Below are 15,754 nucleotides of genomic sequence, written 5' to 3' on the forward strand. Positions count from 1 at the left end.
GGCCCTGTCAACAAGTCTTATTCAGCCTGCCATATTGCACAGGGGAAGAAGTACACGCCAGTTCACTTGTAGATGGGGAAACTGCGCTCAGAATCCTTGCGTTAAAATCTCTGCAGATGATTACCGAGGCACTGTGACCTGCATTGCTAAGAAAAACTTTTACCGCCTTGAGAGTCGATGCATGGCACCTTTTTAGGGGGGGTTGTATAGATTAATTACAGAGAGCTATTATGGGTGGCGAGGCCGCCCCTCCGTGGTGGAAACACTACACACCAAGACATTCTCTTCACCAAAAGGCTTCTAGCGACAATGGAGTACCAGTCCCGTTTTCGGGTAGTCTTTCGGACCCTGAATAGTAAGAGAAGGAAGAATGTTCCAACCATCAATCACTGTGTCAGAAGTGAGCCAAGTCAAGTAAACTACCCTCTTAAAAAATGTGAGTTCCCACGAGTATTCCAGTTCAAGAGCAGAGAGTAACCACTACGGTCACAGCTAGGGGCGCCCTTCCATGCTGCTCCACCAAGTTGCCCAGCCATGACCAATGGGATTCATCAATCTAATTGGCAGCAGTTTGTTTGTTACTCAAAGGCGTGGCTGACAAAGCGACTTTGATGGCTAGAACTAATGGGTGGCGCCTGGAGGCATGCCTGAACCTACCCAGTTGCTGTCGTACTTTGGGACCAACCTCCCGTCTGCAGCCATGTCTACGTCAATTAAGGGCCATTCATAGCCCATCTTGTACAGGGCCGAACAATAGTCCAAGCCATATGTCATTGTAGACTCAGAATGAAAAAAGAGTGCCCTCTTTTCAGACTGTTGATCTTCACAAATGTCCACAATTCGGATGTTGTTGCTGGTGAGGAATCATTGTGGGAGCACAGAATGGAAGCGCTCCAACAACCGGGATCGATTCATGCAATTTGTTTTGGGAGCACCAAAAATGCCTTGAATTTGTACGCCCTTTATTTTAGTGGGCCGAGGGAGGGACTCTATGGTGCCCATCTGTGGCACTTCGGGCCAGATTCAGTTTGAGTGGTCACCGTATTAGTGTTCTGACTGATTGCTGCCATACACTCTGATGGTTTGGGCAAGAATAGGCCTTCTAGATTATATATAGTCGCTGTATTAGTAGTAGCTTGTATTTTTTATTCATCTGTTTTACAGGCAGTTTTATTACACGAGGTGAGTGCGTTATTCCCATGCAAGGCCCTTTGCTATTTTCTTTTGTCGCAACACCCTTGGTTGTTTTTTGGCGGGTAAGAGGGTTTGGCTGTGTCAGCCAAAATTCTGACCTCCAGTGAGCATTCAATTGTGAATGCAATTTTCACTGCACAGTTTTTCAATTGCTGGAAAACCACTAGAGCTTCTGTCCATGCTTTCTTCTTTGTTGCCATGTATTCATACATTATGGCCTGCTTGGGCGCTTTCTTCTTTCTACGTAGGTACCATGCTGTGGTATTCAAATCCCATGTATGTTTTCCTAAATTTTGTGAGGCCTAGGCTGAGTTCTAAAGTATATTAAGCAGTTTTTTAGACCCAGCTTCCAACTCACTTATAGTCGTGCATTTGTTGTTTCCTGCAGATTGGCAATGGTACCCACATCGTCGCATTTCTGCATTAGTTGCTCCAATAAAGTTTCCAAGGCATTAAACATCACCATGGGGGAGGTACTAATATTACTCTTCCCCCCGCCTCCTCCAGCTCATTGTTGTCAACTTGGGTGACCTGTAGAGCCTCAACCGAGGGCAGCCCCCCCTCCCCCGCACCCCAGGATTCTAAGTCAACGTCAAGAGCCTCACCCAGGCGGGAAGATAAGGACACAGGCAATCGTGTTTGTTAAAATTACAGGATCGAGTAGTGCCGTTCCCGGTAGTAGTAACTTCTTGTAGAGCCTCTCAACCTTAGTGTTGGGAATGGCAGTGCTCGCGATTGGGCTTAACAGCAAAGAACCGAGAGGGGGTATACTGTGTGAATATGAGGGTGAGTTTGCAGGGGCAATAGAGGCGATGGAAACGTGGTCATCCAAATCAGTGCTGGGAGTAATCAGATCTGGTACGACCGCCTCAATCGTTTTAGACCCTATGCAGGGTACGGAAGCCAGCACTTTGTTAGAAGAATTTGTGCTAAAAGATTCCTCAGTGATGGTGGTAGTGGCTTTAGGAACCCCGGCAGACTCCCCACAGGCCACAGCCCTGTTTATCTATAGTTGGATAGTAGTCTGTAATTCTAGAGGCAGATGTATTACCCCCACTAGCTTTCTTTGATCCTGTAGACCGCTGTGGGCATGTTTTTTTTTTTTAAAAACTGGCATTTTGTTGCATGTCAATGAGGGACGGTTCCTCTGTAGCTCTCCTAAGAAATAAAGGGGAGTGAGTGTGAGATGCGGTCAGTCCAAGCTCAGGGCCTTGCTCGCTCATATAGGAAATTGACTGTCCTTAGGGAGAGGCTTGAGTAGCCACTGCTGTGCGTTTAGCTGCGCGTGTCTTAATGTAATTAGGCATGCAGCGCTTCCCCTGGATTCCCTCTTCCCCTTTCCCCTGGTTGGCTTATTAATCCTTGTTAATTATTTCTCTCCCCCAAAAGGTCTTCCCTTAGCCCGTCCTGCCAGGGACCCCCCCTTCCGCCAAGACTCCGGGCTGCCCTAGCTCCCCCCGCCTTAGTTGTCCCATCGCACCCTCCTGTTCTCAAGAGCCCCATCCAGCGCTACCTTCACCCCAGAGCCCAGCAGCCTTCTTATCCCCATCCTCTTCCCCTGCCTTAGCTAAAGAGGGGTCCTCTCCCAACTAGCCCCCCTGCTCCTCTTGGCCCCTACCCCCTGCATTCCAAGGACCCCCGTCCCAAATGTTTCTTTAGATCTGCTTGAGCTGACAATATCAAATGCCCCACTTCTCTTATAAACCCCTAGTCTCCCATGGGTGCCCCTTCCCCTCAGTTTCCAACCTACTTGCCGGAGCCCCGTTTACTGTGAAATCTTTCAATCCACCCCCCCTTTGCTGACTTCATTGTTTCTCTCCATTTTTTGTTTCCAAAGATGCACTTCCCATTTCCCCCACCCACTTTTGGAGTTGGAAGGTCTTCCAAGCCCCCTAACCCTCCCCATTAACATGGGCCTCCCCTGAGTCTAATACCTCCTGGGCGCCGTTCATAATAAACTGATAGCTGTGCAGTTCCCCTTGTGGTATCCGCCAGTGCTTTGTAACGGGACAATCTCTTTGCTCTGCTGGCTGCCTCTTAATGGAACAGCCTCCCCCTTTCTCTTCGTCTTGAGCTAGATCTCTGCAAATTCCAGAAGCTCCTCAAGACTTTCCTTTTCTCCCCCTCACCCCTTCCTCTGCTAAATCCCACAGTCACTAAGATTGGTGAGCAGGGCCCTTTTGTGTCCTCCTAGGCCCTGGCCTCACACCCCCAATCATTTTTAGCCTTCGCCCACTTGCCTGTGCTATCACAGACATGCACTGCACTTATTTACTGGCAGTCGACCATTCACCAAGCGATCTCTGCCAGTCACTTAACAGCTTGCAACTTACTCTGTAGCCCTTCCTTCATTGTTACTCGTAGGACTTACCCCACCCACCCATACCTAACTCCCTCTCCCTGCACTTGCACACTCTGAATGCTCACAAGACCTAGTTGGACTGCCTCTCTTTCATTGTTATATTTGCCTTTCAGTCCCATGTTCCCTCCCTGTTGGCGCTTTAACAAACATCAGAAATTGTGTTTCAATCTGCTTAGAATCACATGCTATGCATATGGTCTGACAGCGAGTGGTAACCGCGGAGTATTGCATCTGGTCTTTCGAGGATCGAAAGTGGATGTCGACATGGGCCTGTCTGTACCACTATCCCTAATGTGATGTGTAGTGTACACAAGATCCTGCATGCGTCGAGGTCCTTCAAATTGTTTTTTCCGCCCGGATACTGGTCACCCTAATGATGAGCTCGTAAAAAGAGATTGCGTTATTGTTATAATTATCGACTTTGGTTGTTTATTCCCTTAAGTCACTTCGATGGTTGAATCCTGTGCAACGCTGAAGACTGCTGCTGAATTTTGATGCCTTGTTGATCTGGCGGCGCTGCCGTCCATGTGGCCGGGCATTCTGGCCGGCCCTTACAGTAGGGAGAGTGGGGTTAGGGTGGACATATTCTTTCAAGTATGCCTTTCCTCTTTCACCCTTTTTGTTCCCTGGGTTTTGTCAAGTCTATCATGATATGAAAACTAAGAAAGCGTTGCAGGAGAATGGTAAAAATGATCGACTTGAGAGTACACAGTTGTAAGATAGAGTGAACCTCATGTAGTTTTGAGCCAAAAGAGCTGTCTCTAGATAGACTGACTCTGGATAGAGATGAAGAGGAGAGAGGTCACACGAGTTGGGCACAGGAAATGTCAGACGAAGACAGAGAAGCCTTCCATTGGGAGGAGGGAGTTAACGCATATGGACCTGAGGGATGTTTTACAATGGATAAGGAAGTCTGATGGTCGGATTTAGACCTACCTATATCTCGGGCGTCAGAATCATTGACGTGGCTAGATCCGCCACCTAAAGGTCAAACCCATGGTCAGAGGGGTTGGGGGGGGGGGACGACTCTCCACCTTATTTGTCCCTGCTATAGGTAGGCAAATAATGGGAGATGAGTGAATTTGGGGTCTCACAGTTTCCTTTGTTAGAGAAGGGAGGGGCCAGACCACAGTATATACCTTGGCCACAGATAGACCCAGATAATTTAAGGTGCAATTGCTTCAGTTTAATTTATGGCGTTGTGAAATGGATATTGAGCTAGAGGAAACCCATTGGCTATAGGGGACATTAAGGGTCTCCTAATGCTATTCTTGGGGAAAGAGCTGATGACGTTTGGTCAAGAGCAGGATATTCTGGTGTTACCACGGTAAACACTGCTCATAATGTAGCACTGAACAATAATTGCAGAGCGGCAGTGTTGGAAAGCGCTTTGAGTGCTGTATCCGGACACATACATCAGATATGGGAGCTATAATTACATTCAGAGAATCTATATGTTTTTTTTATATATATATATATATATATATATATATATATATATATATATATATATATATATGGGGCTGCCAGACCCAGTACAGAAGTAGCTCAAGAAGTTAGTGGACATGGTAGCAAAACCATGGTCGGAGATGCAGCTGACCATTGCGCATTATTGCAGACTCTTGCAAGAAAAGAATCTCAAGAAAGACGATATTAGGAAAGGCGAAGAGGCAAAGTTAGTGCAGAAAAAACTCTCCAAGTACGCCATTGAAGGGGCAATGTTAACTAGTGGAGACGAATCAAGTTCACATCAAACATGCCACAGATGAATAACCAAAGGCAGTTGACCAAGGTAATAATGGCTTTATACCACAGGGAAGGGGAGGTTTTCGAGGAAGAGGTTTTCAGAATAATCGGAGGAACCCAAGGTGGGTTTCAGAACATGCAGAATGATAATCAAGACAGAATGATAAGGCATGCAGGGAGGACAAATGGGAAGAACTCTGCCCATATGTTGTACTTGCTTGTGGTATGACAGGTAATTTTTCCTGCGTATGTAGAAGTCAAGGATTTGTGCAGAATAATCAATTTTTCGAGAGGGGGGGGGGACTTCAAACCTGCCTGCATATTCCGCAGCAGAATGGAGATGGGTTTGCTCAGAATCAAACAGTGCAGCAGATACAGGTGCCGAGAGTGCAGCAAGATTTACAGACACAGCAGGCAACAATGAATCTGCCACAAGGGCAGTCACAGCATTCGCCCATGTAGATACAGCAAAGTTCAAGCACAGGACAGTTAATGACTCCAAAGGTAGATGGTGCCACTCTCGATGCAGGAAATCCGTTCACAGGTACAGTGATGAGGCTGTATCCACAATAGGGCATCTTACTGGGAGACTAGATGTGTTTGATACTATCAGTGATGCCCAATCCTCAAGTGGAACCGAGGGTTGACGTCAGCATAGGAGGCAAGAATTTTTTGTTTTTAGTAGACACGGGTGCAACACGCTCATGTATACGAGCATTTTCAATGTCTGGAAATGCCATGAATACTCAAGGTTTCACAGGAGCTACAAGCAGAGTTTCTTTTACTAAAGATCTATCTGTCTTTATAGTAGAGTGTGACATGTTGGTGCCATTGCTATATTCAAGGCAGACACTTGTTAATATATTGGGTCGAGATTTAATGACCAAGTTGAATATGACAATTTCTTTCACGGATGAAGGCATAGTGTGTTCAACACCAGGAATGCATTATTTAAATGTGAGTGAATTTATTATGGCATTTGCAGGACAAGTGGCCATACGAGGAGTGCCGTAAGAACCAAAAGTGTTTCACTATGGTGTATGCATTTTGTTAACATGGCTGCCAGGCTTAGTGGGCAGAACTAGGAGAATACCTGATAAATTCGTATTTAGGCCAAAGATACCTATGGATGAAGAGGAAGGGCGAGTCTTTCCTATAGAATTACAAACAGCCATAGTGGTAGGAGAAATGGCTTTGCTTGATGAGCATGATCATGATGGCAGACGATGGTGCACAGTGATTGCCCTTGGGGATGGCTACAGATTGACTGATGTCACTGATGAGGCTATGTTTGGAGATCATCCATCAGATGACGAAGTAATATTTGAGATGAGTATTACTTATTAGGTAAGAGCAATTAAACGTGAGGTTCCTCAGAAAATGTTAGCACATACACGTCCCAAGTCTTTTGAGGAAGACATGGCGAAAGTGCCAGCATCACAATGAACAACAGGCCCCTATGACGGAGGCCGAATGAAGGGGGTTGGAGAAGTGAACATTAAATTGAAACCAGGAGCAATTTTACCTCGAGCACGACAGTATCCTATGTCTTGATAGGCAGACAAGGGTATTTTTAAGACGATATCGGCTATGATGGAACAAGGCATCCTTGTGACGTCATAATCATTGTTTAATACTGCAATCTATCCAATCAAAAAAGGGAAAGGGGGTTGTGGCGTTTAATTCAAGACATTCGCCTGATTACCCAGATTGTAGAGGCAGAGTTCCCTCTAGGTCCTAATCCTGCAACAATCTTATGTAATATACCTGTTGAGGCTGTGATTGACTTGAAAAATGTGTTCTCCTCAATCCCATTGCATAAAGACGCGCAAGATCTGATGTCATTTACATTCAGACAGACTTGCCTGAAAAGCACACGTTTACCCCAGGGGTATTGTGAGTCACCATCGATTTTCAATAGGGTCCTGCAGATGGACTTAAGCAATATTGATTTAGAAAGAGTTGTGTTGCAGTACGTTGATGACATATTGGTCTGCAGCACCACAGAGGAAAAGTGCAGACGCAATTCTGTTCAGCTAATGATTATTCTTGCTGACAAAGGATAGAAAAGAGAAGTTACAATATTGTCACCAGGAAGTGTTGTACATTGGCCAGTTAATCTTGCATGAAGGAAAGAAGGCTACTCCTGAGAGAGCTGAGGCTATTTTGAAAACAGTAAAGCCACAGACGATAAAACACATGCAGAGATTTTTGCGGCTATTTAACTATGTGAGAGCATGGGTCTTTGATTATATCACATACATAAGGCCCTTACTGCAAGCTCTGAAGAAAGCACAGGCAACTCAAGAGAAAAATGTTTGGAATGAGGAAATGGAAGAAGGGTTGATGAATTAAAAAAGGCAATTTGCACAGCTCCAGTTTTAGGGATTCCCAATTATGCTGAGGAATTCTTTTTGTTTTCACACACGGATGGCACTGTTAGGACAGCAGTCCTCATGCAGAGAACCACGTTGGGGCACAAGCCCCTTGCATATTATAGTGGGATTCTAGACCCAGTAATGAGGGGTCACTTTCCTTGTGAACAATCTTTGGTTGCTGCCGCGTTCACCATTGAGAAGGCTGCCAGTATAGTAATGGGGTGTTCCATGACGTTATTTGTTGAACATGCATTATTTGCCTTGTTGGAGAAACCTTAAGGTACATTGACATCTCAAAGGGCTTCTGCCTATGAAGTGGTCATTTCAAATCTGGCAATTAAAATAGTCTGATGCAGAATAGTGAATCCTGCAATGTTTATAGCAGAACCACTGGCAGAGGATGAGCATGTGCATGATTGCTTGAACTATGAAGAGTTTTATGATGAAATCCCAAGGGTAAAAGAGAATCCATTGGCAGCTGGGGCGATTCTTTTTATTGATGGATCTTCACAAATCGATCAAAATGATGGACAAAGATATATACAGGTGCCGCTGTGGTGAAGCACATGGCCAATGGGGAGTTTCAAGTATTGATAAGTGCACGACTACCATCTCATTTTTCGGCACAGGCTGCAGAACTAGTGGTGCTAATTGTCGTGCTGGAGAATCATGCAGACCAGGAAGTAACAGTGTACAGTGATTCCAGCTATATGATGTCGACGGTGACCGTAGGGCTAGCAAGCTGGAAAAGGAAGGGCTGCCTCCGAGCAGATGTCACTCCAGTGCAACACGCAGCCCTGTTGGACAGACTTATTAAAGCACTACAACTCCCAGTAGCCATTGCAGTTGTTAAATGCGCAGCTCACACTAAAAGTGCAGATTTGATTTCATGTGAAAATCAAAAAGCAGACGAGGAAACAAAATGTGTTGCATGTTCGGATGACCGTATGCCATTTGACACACCGAATGTGAATGAAAGCATGGTGGTAATGAGTGTGCCTGATTGTTTTAACAACCTGTCTGGAACTCAATTGATAGAGATCTGGGGGGGAAGCACCCCAAGATGAAAAGGATTTATGAACACGGAGAGGGTGTTCTTTAAACCCCTCTGAAGCAATGTGGTCACAAGACAGTACTGGTAAACCCGTGATGCCTGTAAACCTATTAAGGGTAGCGTTGGACCAACTACACTACCCTGCACACACAACTAGAGAGAACCTTGTTGCAACTATTGCAGAGGACTGATTCATTCCATAGTTAGTAGAACACGTTGCATTTTATGTAGTAAATTGTATCGCATGTCAAAGGTGTACTACTGGGCACACATTGCACACAATTAGGGGAGTTATTCCTAGACCTAGTGGCCCCTTTCAGCATTTGCATATCGATTATGTTGACATGCTGCAAGTATGTAATGGATATAGATATATGATCATAGTGGTATGTCCTTTCTCGAGGTGGATTGAGGCTGGACCATGTACACACCCAGAATCCACCTGTGCAACAAAATATATAGTAGGAGAAGTGTTTCCCAGATGGGGAATATGTGAAATATTGAGATCAGAAAATGGCCCTCCTTTTTTTAACAGTCTTTGAGCAAATAAGCTTGTTGCTTGGCATAAAGCACAAGTTTTCATCGGCTTATCACCCACAAGCAAACAGTATCTGTGAAAGACTAACCGCTTGCTTAAGGAAAGAATAGCCAAATTGAAGCTTACTTTGAAAAAAGGATGGTTGCATTGACTTCAACCGGGGTCAGACCACCATTTTACCCCGCATGAAATAGTGACAGGGAGGCGAATGAGGACACCTCTCACACCTCCGGCTAGGGTTAGAAGTGATGCCCAGTCAATTGCAGAATTGTTAGGAAAGGAGCTACGTGATGACCTTATTTGTATGACTTCCAGTATCGCTGTCATTTCAGATCAGCTCAAGCAAAAAGGATGTGGGGCAGCGCAGAACACAGAAGGAGATGCTTCAACAAGTGGAACTAAAGAGTTACGTCTTCCCAAATTCTTCCCCTGAGATGCGGTCCTAATCCGCAATTTCACTAGAAAGTGGCACGAACCTCGCTTCAACAGCCCTTTCATTGTGGAAGATGTCACGCCGTCTGCCGTCAAGGTGCAAGGCAGACACGCTTAGACTTTCCTTGGTGACGTAAAGATCTATGCTGGAGAACCCCCTTCACACCCACACCCATTGGAAGCAAGTATCGGGGAAGAACCACATCACGTGCAGACTAGATCTATGGTGAGGAAGAAGGACATAGAAGCTGTTGAATAAAAATAAAGAGTTCATCGGACTGGCTTATTTCGGGACACTCTTTTCAGTCATTTAAAAAGGAGTTGAGGGAAGTTATTGTGTTCTTGAGCCACAGGAACCTGTTGGCATTGGACTGCGGCATGCGTAACCCTTGATTGAAAAATGAAAAGACATGCTGAATCTGGAGTTCCTTTTTGACAACTAGAAGAGGGAGCAGTATCCAGATTCGTTTCTCGCTGAGTTCCTGGTCAAAGGCACGTATGGTGGTGCCCAATGACAACGTTTCACAGGTCATTCTTGCAGTGTCCGTGTTCATACTGTGCACATACCCTGCGCTTGTGGGGGAGAACTACTAGTATTTATGTTTTCATGCAAGGTCCTAAGAATGGTCCAATTGTGAGGAGATTTCTAATAGCAATTGTTGAGCAGATTCTCCAGCTTCCTGAGTTCAGTGGGAAGAATGCAAATGCCCCTGTCACCGGATAATGCACACAGACTGGTCAGCCTAGTATTCTTTTACCTGATTTGAGTGCCCGCATCTTGTTGGGAGGCAAACCGATGTCCGAACATTCCTGAGAGAACTGCAGCAACAACATCGGAGTGGGCAGGAGCTCGTACTCCCCAGCTGTAGCAGCATCCACCTGATGCTGCCTGACTCCCTCGATGCACCCACCGACCCCAAGACGACATCCAGGCAATCCTAAGGCTGTGTAGGGCCCCGGCCCCCACAGATGCCCGCAGCGAGATCCGCTACCCGCCGAGGCCCCCCCGACACAGCCCAGCTGATATCCTTTGTTTGCGGTCCTGAGCCTGACTCCAAAATGGCCGGCGCGATGCAGCCTGGAAACAAGGCTGCTCCCAGTTGCTGAGCAACCGGGTGCCTCATCAGCCTATCCTGGCCACCGACAGGCGGAAGCCGACCTGCGGAGCAAGGCCGAGGATTAAGGCTTCCGGTTTGTCCTGAGCCTCATCCTCACTCTAGCAGCAACATCGGAGTGGGCAGGAGCCCGTACTCCCCAGCTGTAGCAGCATCCACCTGATGCTGCCTGACTCCCTCGATGCACCCACCGACCCCAAGCCGACCTGCGGAGCAAGGCTGAGGATTAAGGCTTCCTGTTTGCCCCTGTTCGCCGTCGTGAGCCCTCAAAAGTGGTCTGGTCCGCTCATCTGAAGGGTTGCTCCTCAATCATTGCTTACTGTAAGTACACGGGCCCTTTAGGCAGCTGCGTCTTCCGCCTTCCTTGACATCCACATGGCTGCGTGCTGCACTGCCTAGCCTTCCCGCTCTAACAACCTGACTACTACCTGGTGCATGCTGCACTGCCCAACTCCATATGCCTGACATTCAAATCTAGCTACGCTGTATTCTGCACTGCATTCCCTGATGTGCCTGACATTCAAATCTAGCTACGCTGTATTTTGCACTGCATTCCCTGATGTGCCTGACACTCAAATCTAGCTACGCTGTATTTTGCACTGCATTCCCTGATGTGCTTGACACTCAAATCTAGCTATGCTGTATTTTGCACTGCATTTCCTGCAGGTGCATTCTAACCTATGTGCAATTTCGGATCTAGTTGTGTTTTCAACAGTAGTGACTATTGCGCCTCAAGGCGTACTTTGACCAACTGTGTTGAATCTGGCTGCGTTTCTAGCCAAATATGTTATCTTGAAGCTAGAGGTTGCCCCCCCACTCTCTAGTTTAAACTATCACTCCCTGACCTCAACTCAAAACTACTGCACCTCAGCTCGAGGGCATTGCTCTTAAACCAGCTACTGCCCCTCTAGACCACTCTACCCAGCTTAAACTAGCCACTAACATTCATAGTTTGGCCCGCTCCCCCACTAGTGCCACTAGCCTCCAGCATCACTACCACCACTATTACCAGACCATGATCTTCTGGCTTGCCCCAATCATGCTCCCTTTCTGCATAACGCTGGACAATGTACCCTGTAGCAATAATAGTTACATAGCCTACCAGGACGGCCTGGCTAAACTAGGGTGCCCCAGACACCACCCCCTCCCCTGCCCCACACCGTTCCTACCCTCCCTATCCCCCTTCCCACCCACTCGCCACCACCCTCACACCTCCCAGGTCAACCCAAGCCCCCCCACTACACACAGCCACCCCAGTCCTATCACTAAGTCCAACCAAACTAAACTGAATACTAAACTGCCCGCCCGCAACAAGCCTCCCGGCCTAACCCCCCCTCCTTTACTCCCAACCTCACAGCCCGAAATGACAGATTAGGCTCCAGGCTCCCCACTACAACTACTAGGCCCAATTCCAAACCTAACACCAAAACCATTACAAAGCACAATGCGCCAAATAGGCCCATACCTCCCCCACTAAAAGGTGCCCTACTCAATGTCAGATCCTTGGCTGCCCACCCCACAGAAATTGCAGACATCATCCTTACCAATGACCTCGACTTCCTAGCCCTAACAGAAACCTGGCTTCATGAGGCGTCTGGACCTCACTTATCGCTAGCCATCCCAGACAAATACTCTATCCTCAGAGCTGATAGACCTAATGCTAGAGGTGGAGGTGTTGCGATCATCTCCAAATCCTCCCTAGACCTCAGATCAGCTTCCACAGTGTCACTCACATCCTGCGAGACACTAACAGCCAAACTGCAAACCTCACACACAACCACGATCACCCTCCACCTCATATATAGACCCCCCCCCAGGCTCCCCTGGGGTCTTTGAAGAAGACATCACATCCCTCATCACCGAAAATTCTAAACCATCAGCACAAATCATGATTCTTGGGGACTTCAACCTTGGTTACCAGGACCCAAACGATGCACATGCTGCATCCCTAGCCAATGTCCTAACTGAACATGACTTCACTCAACTAATTGTACTCCCCACCCACCAAAAAGGCAGAACCCTTGACTGGGTAGCAACCTACAATTGCAATACAACCTGCAAAGACCCCCAACCTCTGGCATGGACTGATCATCACATGATCCCTCTTGAGGTCAACACCAATCAGGTACTGCCCAATAAATACCCCCCGGCACCAGCCTGTCCCACCAGGAATAAACGCAACATCACGGCTGAAGCCCTACTACCATTAGTCTTACCCACCCTCAATGCTGTCCCAGCCAACGCTGACTTAAACCTGCTGATTGACACCTTCAATGACTCCGTGGCCAAGGCAATGGATACCGTTGCACCCCTGAAAATACGCAAAGACAAACCTAAAGCTCATCTGAACTCGTGGTACAGCCCTGAGCTCAAATTACTCAGAAAAGAGAAAGCCATGGCACAACAAACTTGGAAAACTAACCCTTCCACAGAAAACAAATCCAACCTCAAAAACATATCCTCACTTTACAAAAGCGAGATAATTCGCACCAAAAAAGATGTATACAACACCAGGATTGTTCAGGCAGGCTCCTCCACCAAAGAATTATTTAAAGTTCTGAAGGAACTAGAAAACCCTATCTCACCTCCAGACACCTGTCTGAAAGACAAATCCTGGTGCACCAGCATCCAAAACGCCCTCAACAATAAAATCTCAGGACTCCAAACCAAAATTGAGGACAAACGCCAACAACTCTCCAATAACAAGGTCACCAACCTTAGTCTACCCACGCCCAACAATACTAGCTCAGGCTTCTCGTTTAAGAAAGTCACCATTACGGAAGTCCAAAAAATCATCATCTCCTTGAAACCATCAAACTGCAAAGGAGACAGCTGCCCCGCCCATATCATAAAAGATGCAGCTAGAGAGCTCTCCCCCTTCATCACCAAACTTATCAACCTATCCTTCACCAATAACTCGATCCCTAGCAACCTAAAACAATCATGGGTTCTCCCACTCCTGAAAAAACAATCCCTCGACCCAGCCATACCCACCAACTACAGGCCCATCACCACAGTCCCCTTCCTACTAAAAATCCTGGACAGAGTTACCTACATCCAAATTCAGGAATACTTGGAATCCAACCAACTGCTAGGAATACGTCAATCTGGCTTCAGACCTCAACACGGAACGGAAACCGCCCTTGTTGATCTCAAAAGCCAGATTGAAAATTAAAGACAAGGGCAATGCCGCAATCCTACTCCTCCTAGACCTCTCAGTGGCCTTTGACCTGGTCAGCCATGAAATCCTTTGTAGCCACTTAGCCACCGCAGCCCACTTCTCCTCCTCTGCCATCACATGGATACAATCCTTCCTGGCAAACAGAACCATGCGGGTCTTCTCAACAACAGCTGCAGCAGACCCCATCCCCATACCCATCACATGCGGGGTCCCACAGGGATCCTGTGTATCCCCCACTTTGTACAATATATTTACAAAGCCTCTATTTGACCAACTGGACCGTCTGGGTGTCACCTACACAAATTACGCTGATGACACCCAGATACTCCTCACCATCACAGGCAATTACCAAGCAGACGTCGCCCGCATCAACGAAATATTCTCCATCATTCAGGCATGGATGGCCTCTGCCTGAATGATGAGAAGACAGAGCTCCTCATCGTCGGCTCCCCCAACACCCTAACTAAACTCAATCCTAGCTACAATAACATCACGATCGATGGTCACACCATCCCCGTTGCCAAAAGCGTGAAAACCCTTGGCTTCTATCTGGATGCCAACATCAACCTCTCCAAACACACCAATATGACCGCCTCAGCCGCTGCTTACACCGGCAAGCTCATTAGGGCCAGTAGACCATTCCTTTCACCCAACAGCTGCCTCACCCTCGCCAGAACCCTCATACAATCCAAATTGGATTACTGCAACAGCCTGTACATAGGTGCTAACCAATCCGTACTCAACAAACTGCAGGTACTACAAAATAACGCTCTGCGCGCAGCCCTCAATATTCCTAGACGAGAGCATATCTCCGCTACTAGGAAAGCCTGCAAATGGCTCTCCATATGCTAAAAAATTGATTTAAAAACCATCTGCCTCACGTACAAGTCCCTCAATCACCTAGCACCACCATACCTAGCTAACAAATTCACCATGAAACCTGCTACCAGATCCACCAGATCCTCCAACACTCTATGTTTGACAGTGCCTAGATTCCACCTAATAAGAGCTGGAGGGGCAAGCTTCACAGTACTTGCCCCCCAACTCTGGAACACCCTACCTCTCAACATCAAAACTATCAAGTCCTTCCAGATCTTCAGGAAGCAGGTCATCAGCTGGCTCCTAAACAGAGAGTAGCCCCACTAACACCAGACCTCTCACCCCTGCGCGGTAACTGGCTCATGTACTGTATGTATATTGATATATGTATGTATTATAAGTATGCACGAAGTATGCAACACAAAGATACTTCTCAACGCTGTAACCGTATTCTTAAGCGCCCTTCTACCCCTGGGTTTGGAGCGCTATACAAATAAAATAAACAAACAAACAAACTGAGAAACAATGCAGCGCTTAATGAAATTCTGAGAGATATTATCATAGAAGTGAATGGGTACTCTGCAAGAACATTAAGGACTGAATGAGACTTTCTTTCAAGGGACAGATGCAAGGTCTACTGGTTAAAGAACTTTTGTTTCATGCAAGAAAATCATCATGTCTTGTGGTGAAAGGCCAATTTGTGGCATTCATTGGGAATTTGTGTTCATCATTCAGTGAGCAGTCTGCTGATCGAGGAGATTTACAGAGCCGATTCAGCAGCTTCCAGAAGTAGTGCATAATGTTGCTCCATTAAAGTGTGTTTCCTTCATTAAAAAAGAGAAATGGGCAGCATTAGTAGCAATATCATCATGTCAGATCCTGAGAGACGTCCGCGATGTATAAAACGTCATTGTTGTAAGTGGACTTATCTTTGC

The sequence above is a fragment of the Ambystoma mexicanum genome, chromosome 10 (assembly GCF_040938575.1).
Source record: "Ambystoma mexicanum isolate Mex_15411 chromosome 10, UKY_AmexF1_1, whole genome shotgun sequence".
NCBI lineage: Eukaryota > Metazoa > Chordata > Amphibia > Caudata > Ambystomatidae > Ambystoma > Ambystoma mexicanum.